The sequence below is a fragment of the Epinephelus fuscoguttatus genome, linkage group LG16 (assembly GCF_011397635.1).
Source record: "Epinephelus fuscoguttatus linkage group LG16, E.fuscoguttatus.final_Chr_v1".
NCBI lineage: Eukaryota > Metazoa > Chordata > Actinopteri > Perciformes > Serranidae > Epinephelus > Epinephelus fuscoguttatus.
Window position 1 is genome coordinate 41,600,181 of NC_064767.1, and position 7,571 is coordinate 41,607,751.

At 45.3% G+C, this 7,571-nt stretch overlaps 1 pseudogene; it reads left to right on the top strand.

Moving 5' to 3' along the window:
- Positions 1-5,792, top strand: part of LOC125903189 (THAP domain-containing protein 6-like) — a 45,856-nt pseudogene extending 40,064 nt beyond the window's left edge.
- Positions 5,793-7,571: the final 1,779 nt, after the last annotated feature.

A 7,571-nucleotide genomic window follows, 5' to 3' on the forward strand; every position in this document is an offset into this window, starting at 1 on the left:
CAATTCTGTCAAGGTGTCCGCAGGTACGAGACAACACACTGCGTCTACAAACAAAGCGTACAGAGTAACCAAATGGCTTACGTTTGAGGCATTCATCTAACAGCAACTAAGAAACGAGATCACATTTCTCCTGTTTTAGCTTCTCTGCACTGGCTCCCTGTAAAATCCAGAATTGAATTTAAAATCCTACTGTTAACTTATAAAGCTCTAAATGGTCAAGCTCCGTCATATCTTAGAGAGCTCATAGTGCCTTATTATCCCACCAAAACTCTGCGCTCTGAGAACGTAGGGTTACTCAATCAATCAATCAATCAATTTTATTTATAAAGCCCAATATCACAAATCACAATTTGCTTCACAGGGCTTTACAGCATACGACATCCCTCTGTCCTTAAGACCCTCACAGCGGATAAGGAAAAACTCCCCAAAAAAAACCCTTTAACGGGGAAAAAATGGTAGAAACCTCAGGAAGAGCAACTGAGGAGGGATCCCTCTTCCAGGACGGACAGACGTGCAATAGATGTCGTAGAGAACAGATCAGCATAATAAATTAACAGTAATCCATATGACACAGAGAGAGAGAGAGAGAGATGCAGGTAATGACAGTATCTTACAACAACATTAATGAAAGTAATAATATTATAGTTATAGTTCTGGTTACTGCGGTACAATATGTCGAAAGTATGTATTAATACCTGGCAGTATACATGTGTGACAATAATCATATGTGAATAATAACAGAAGAAGTATGACTAATGACTAATGATGGCAGCAGCAGCAGGAGGCATCTGGCGGGACCACGGCAGCAGCACAACCACACACGTCACGCTGTCCAGGCACCGCTGTGATATGAGTTAATCTGAGAGACAGTGGAGCACAAAGGCTCCGGAGAAGAAGCCGAGTTAGTGACATCCAGAATGGCCGGGTTAGCTAGATGCAGTAATAGGATACGAGAGAGAGAGAGAGAGAGAGAGAGAGAGAGAGAGAGAGAGAGAGCAGGGGCCCGGTGTATTATAGAGGGGTCCTCCGGCAGACTAGGCCTAAGTCAGCCTAACTAGGGGCTGGTACAGGACAAGCTTGAGCCAGCCCTAACTATAAGCTTTATCAAAGAGGAAAGTCTTAAGTCTAGTCTTAAATGTGGAGACGGTGTCTGCCTCCCGGACCGTAACAGGAAGATGATTCCACAGGAGAGGAGCCTGATAGCTGAAGGCTCTGGCTCCTGATCTACGTTTGGAGACTTTAGGGACCACGAGTAACCCTGCGTTCTCAGAGCGCAGTGTTCTGGTGGGATAATATGGCACTATGAGCTCTCTAAGATATGACGGAGCTTGACCATTTAGAGCTTTATAAGTTAACAGTAGGATTTTAAATTCAATTCTGGATTTTACACGGAGCCAGTGCAGAGAAGCTAAAACAGGAGAGATATGATCGCGTTTATTAGTTCCTGTTAGTACACGTGCTGCTGCATTCTGAATTAGCTGGAGAGTTTTTAAGGACTTACTAGAGCTACCTGATAATAGAGAGTTACAGTAATCCAGCCTTGAGGTAACAAAAGCGTGGACCAATTTTTCTGCATCTTTTCGGGTCAGGATAGGCCTAATTTTCGCAATATTACGCAGATGAAAAAATGCAGTCCGTGAGGTTTGCTTTAAATGAGAATTAAAAGACAAATCTTGATCAAATATTACTCCGAGGTTTCTTACGGTAGTGGCAGGGGCCAGAGCAATGCCATCTAGAGAAACTATGTCATCAGATAAAGAGTCTCTGAGTTGTTTGGGGCCAAGAACAATAACTTCAGTTTTGTCTGAATTTAACATCAGGAAATTGGTGCTCATCCAAGTTTTTATGTCTTTAAGGCAATTATGGAGTTTAGTTAATTGATTGCTTTCTTCTGGCTTCATTGATAAATACAACTGAGTATCATCCGCATAACAATGGAAATTTATAGAGTCATTTCTAATGATGTTACCTAAAGGAAGCATATATAGAGTAAACAGGATTGGTCCGAGCACAGAACCTTGCGGAACTCCAAAACAAACTTTAGTACGTAAGGACAGTTCATTGCGAACGTCAACAAATTGAAAACGATCAGATAAATAAGATTTAAACCAGCTTAGTGCAGAACCTTTTAGGCCAATTAAGTGTTCCAGTCTCTGCAGTAGAATTTGATGGTCAATTGTGTCAAACGCCGCACTAAGATCTAATAAAACAAGTACAGAGACGAGTCCTTTGTCTGAAGCAATCAGGTCATTTGTAATTTTAACTAGAGCTGTCTCAGTGCTATGATGCACTCTAAATCCTGACTGAAATTCCTCAAATAAATTATTATCCTGGAGAAAATCACACAGCTGGTCTGCGACTACTTTCTCAAGGATCTTTGACATAAAGGGAAGATTAGATATTGGTCTATATTTGGCTAACACCTCCGGATCCAGGGTGGGCTTTTTGGTCGTGGTCCCTAAAGTCTCCAAAAGTAGATCAGGAGCCAGAGCCTTCAGCTATCAGGCTCCTCTCCTGTGGAATCATCTTCCTGTTATGGTCCGGGAGGCAGACACCGTCTTCACATTTAAGACTAGACTTAAGACTTTCCTCTTTGATAAAGCTTATAGTTAGGGCTGGCTCAGGCTTGCCCTGTACCAGCCCCTAGTTAGGCTGACTTAGGCCTAGTCTGCCGGAGGACCCCCCTATAATACACTGGGCACCTTCTCTCCTTCTCTCTCTCTCTCCCTCTCTCTCTCTCTCGTATTCTATTACTGCATCTTGCTAACTCGGCCATTCTGGATGTCACTAACTTGGCTTCTTCTCCGGAGCCTTTGTGCTCCACTGTCTCTCAGATTAACTCATATCGCAGCGGTGCCTGGACAGCGTGACGTGTGTGGTTGTGCTGCTGTTGTGGTCCTGCCAGATGCCTCCTGCTGCTGCTGCCATCATTAGTCATTAGTCATACTTCTACTGTTATTATACACATATGACTATTGTCACACTTGTATACTGCCAGGTATTAATACATACTTTCAACATATTGTACCGCAGTAGCCAGAACTATAACTATAATATTATTACTTTCAATAATGTTGTTGTAAGCTACTGTCATTACCTGCATCTCTCTCTCTCTCTCTCTCTCTCTCTCTCTCTCTCTCTTTCTTTCTCTGTCTCATTGTGTCATGTGGATTACTGTTAATTTATTATGCTGATCTGTTCTGTACGACATCTATTGCACGTCTGTCCATCCTGGAAGAGGGATCCCTCCTCAGTTGCTCTTCCTGAGGTTTCTACCGGTTTTTTTTCCCCGTTAAAGGGTTTTTTTTGGGGGAGTTTTTCCTTATCCGCTGCGAGGGTCATAAGGACAGAGGGATGTCGTATGCTGTAAAGCCCTGTGAGGCAAATTGTGATTTGTGATATTGGGCTTTATAAATAAAATTGAATTGAATTGAATCTCTTTAATGATTTTGTAGAATGCATCGGCCACCGAACCGTCTTTTACAAGTTACAATGTGGACCGTACCAACACATCCCAGGGTGTATGTACAGATTGGGACCTAACTATATCCAACATGCATTCCAATCGAGTTACTTTAACGTCCCTGTTCAAACCCGCGTGATTCACAGTCATTTTGTTTTTAATAACCTGATCCAAAACAAGGATTAAATGACAAATGACTGCGTGTTCCTCTACACGCGTTACGAGTTTAGTCCAGTAGTGACCCATTTTCACTCTATAAGCCAAAACTCCAGAGCTTGGTCTACGATTTCAATCTTTTCCCCGTTCCCTTCAGTCATCGTGTTGTAAATCTTGGCGATTGAGTGTTCGATGCGTCTCATCATCTTAAAGTCATGCAGCAGGAAATCACAAGCGCCCCAGACCTGGTACTCGGACACGCAGAGATGGCGAGCGTTAAGAGCTCGTTGGATGGTAGGGATAAACTGACCCGTCCAAAGTCTTTCCATCAGCTGGGAGTGGTGTACCTCGTAAAAATAGTCCGGCGTCTCTTCCAGACATTCGTGCTGACACTGACTCGGATGGTTGATTTGACACCCGTTGCCGATTTCCTTTCTGTACCGGGCCAAAACATACAGCAGCAGTTTACTCACTACGGCTCTCACCGTATTCAGAAATGCCACAGACAGCACCAAGTCCATTTCATCGTGCATTCCTTTACAAGGAGGTCTGGTTCACACGTCTGCGGCAGCGGGAGCGGGCCGTGAAGAAGAACCATCGCTGTCGGGTGAATCGGGCGTTGTTGGAGTCAGTGGAGGAGGACTAGGAGGAAAGCCCTGGGAAGACTGCAGCGGCGGAGAAGGAGAGGCCCAATGCCTCAGCGACGGCAGTGCCGAAGAAGGCCTTATAAGGTCGGCCTCTGGCGTTGAAGGAGCTGATGAAGGCGGAAGAGACATGATTTTTCAGAGTCCGTCGGTCGTTTTTTAACTAGTCCGCCCCCAGTCGTAGCTTTTTTAAACGTATTGGTAAGGAGGGAGGGAGAGAGGGAGGGAGAGGTTTTTGAAAAAAGGAGGAGTCTTTTAAAACAGCGTTTTTTTCACAAGCATAATGTCTCTAGAGCTCCGACTGCTGGCAAAGAGTTCCTTAATATTTTCCGCATTTTTCTCCATCATTTCCAACCAGTCTGTGGGAAGAATGCGTAATGACGCCTGGAATACGCCGCATTCAGAACTGAAATACTCCAAAACAAATTCGTCCGGGTGTTTGTCCTTCAGCGACACCTGACGGCTGGCTCGATAGAACCATCTGCCTGAAGCCGAGCTTTTTGTCTCCCACACGGTGCTGGCCACAATTTTCTTCTTCTCTGTACCTGGCAGGCTTTCTTTCAGGCTGTGCGAGGAATTTGCTTCTCTCGTGTCTCTTGTCTCTGGCGCTCTAAGATCAGTCGATCCCACCATATTTAACACACTCCAGTCTATTGAGGTGAGTGTTGCTTGGGCCACAAGAGATCCAAAAGTTTCCCCTTTCTCCAACTGAAACACACTTCGTTAGCTTTATAGTTGAACTTGTAACCCCACGCACCTCCGGCATCTAAACTCCATTCCTGCATAGGAGCGGAGGCCGGAGGCATCTGAATGCGTCCGATATGCCTGACGCGCTTCTGGGGAGCTGGCCATGATTCACGAAAACTCGTCACAATGGTTCCGCAGATGACGTTTCTCTCATCATCGTACATCATTTTCCCTCCTTTTCCCGGCATTTCTTTTTCATTCGCCGCAGCATTCTCGGAGGCATCCAACGCTGTCTTTGCCATGTTTGTTTTCTCTTAGTTTATTGTTTTTTCTTGAATAAAAATCCTGAGTCTTTTCGCTCTGCACAACGCAGCTTCTTGGGAGAGGGGGGTGGCAGGGGTCCGCGGATCTCAACAATGATTGGTGTTTGGTGTGCCATCTAATAGCATAATATTGACGGATCTCAACACACACACACACACACGGTCTCTTAGCTGACAGAAGGTTCCAAAAAGAGAGGGGTAAATGAGTGGGAAAAACCTTATGGGGGGGGGAGTAGGTGAAAGGTCACCATCCACCATCTTTAAATTTGACAGAAAGTGTATTATTCATTCTCTATCACCTGATGATCTGAGGGCCAGACTTAGTGATGCCTTGGCTAGGGTGGAGAGTCTGGAAAGAGAGAAGAGGAATGCAAAGGATAGAGAAAGGAGGGCAGTTCAAATAAACACAAGAAGTTTGTGCTCTAGAGAAAGGATCAACACTCAGTGAATAACCTAAGCCCGATGATAAGCTAATATGGCAATGCTTAACTATACAAACCAGCGAGCAGTGGTAACTAGCATGTCTTTGGGGTCATCGGGTGGGAACCTCGTTGCACCAGTGTTTCGTCTAGTTGGTCCCACGACACCTCCAGGAGGCTAGACAGTGATCTCTGGTGTCCCAGAGACACTCCCCTAATGCCAGGTCTCACTGCTCCCCTCCCCACACCAACCGAATAACCTCCTTTACCTTACTTACACATGGCTTTCTCAGCCCAAACAGCACTGCCACTTTCAACCAAACCCAGGCTCCGTACATGTGAGCTCCAGGTAGAAACAGGGCTGATATTACTTTTCGTAGCACATTCACCATACTCTGTTTCACACGCTACATAGCATAACTACAATATAAGCTGAAGTTAAAGGCGCTAAATAAACTTACAGGATCAGCAAACTAGAGTTGGGCGATCTTGTCCATATCCTTGGCGTCTGAGCAGCTTTATAAAACTCTTGAACATGTAATGGCTCCTTAATTAGCAAGTTGACTTTACATAGATGGCATATCTTTTCAATTTCTCCTGACATTGTGTTGTTTGGTTTGTTCACCGCTCCGTGACATGCGCGTTAAGGCCCGAACATACTCGGGCGGAACATACGCGGAACAGATTCCGCGGAGGTCCGAGCGGACTCTAAGCGGACCTCCGCAAGCCCTGTGTGCGCAAAGCTCAGATTTTACGACCGCGCAGACTCCGCTCCGCGCACCGTACATGCGAGCTTCAGGTAGAAACAGGGCTGCTACTACCTTTCCTAGTACATTCACCATACTCTATTTCACACGCTACACAGCATAACTACAATATAAGCTAAAGTTAAAGGAGCTAAATGAACTTACAGGATCAGCAAGCACACTCACCTTGTCGCATGGCCTCAAACAAAATGGATTCAAATAGGCCACTCCCACACTTAAATACTTCCTCTTCCTGGATTTCCTCCTGAGAGGAAGTGGATCTCTCCACCTGATCTCAAGGAGTTATGTGCCCTACTTAGTAGTTCCCCCTGCTGGCCCCCAACTGACATTATTTTTTCGGTAATAGATAAACTGGCTGGTTCTTGCTGCTTCATCTGACATTTCCCTCATTGTCTTCCTTAAACTCTGTCCCCGCACTCCGAGTTCCCCCAGGAGCGAGACAGCTGATCTTGCTATGAATCCCCTACACCCCACTTCCACTGGACAAATCCTAGTCTTCCATCCTCGCTGCTCAGCTTCTGCTCCTAAGTCTGCATATCTAAGCTTTTTTCTTTCATAGGCTTCTTCCACTGAGTCTTCCCAAGGAACTGTCAGCTCAATGAAATAAACTATCCGTTGACTCACTGACCACAACACTAAGTCAGGTCTCTGCCTGGTGCAAACTATTTCCTGGGGAACAACAAGCTTTCCGCCTAAATCTCCTTGCATTTCCCAATCACAAGCACCTTCTAGGCGGCCACACCCTTGCCTCCTCACTAACTTATCCCTTCTGTATTTCTCTCCCTCACGGACAAACTGAATTGCTAAACTCCTATCCTTAACACCTTCTGAATTCACCTGTCTTCATTTTCCTTCAATGCCTGCAGCTAAACATTTCAACATCTGGTTATGTCGCCATGTATATCGGCCTTGTGACGAGCTAACTTTACAGCCTGACAAAATATGTTTTACGGTTGCGGTACCTGAACACAATGGGCATGATGGGTCCTCATTTACCCACAGTTTTAGGTTCTGGGGTGTTGGTAACACATCGTATGTAGCCCCTACCAGGAATCTAATGCGATTCTCCTCCATACTCCACAGGTCCCTCCAACTAAGCTTCCTCTTCTCTA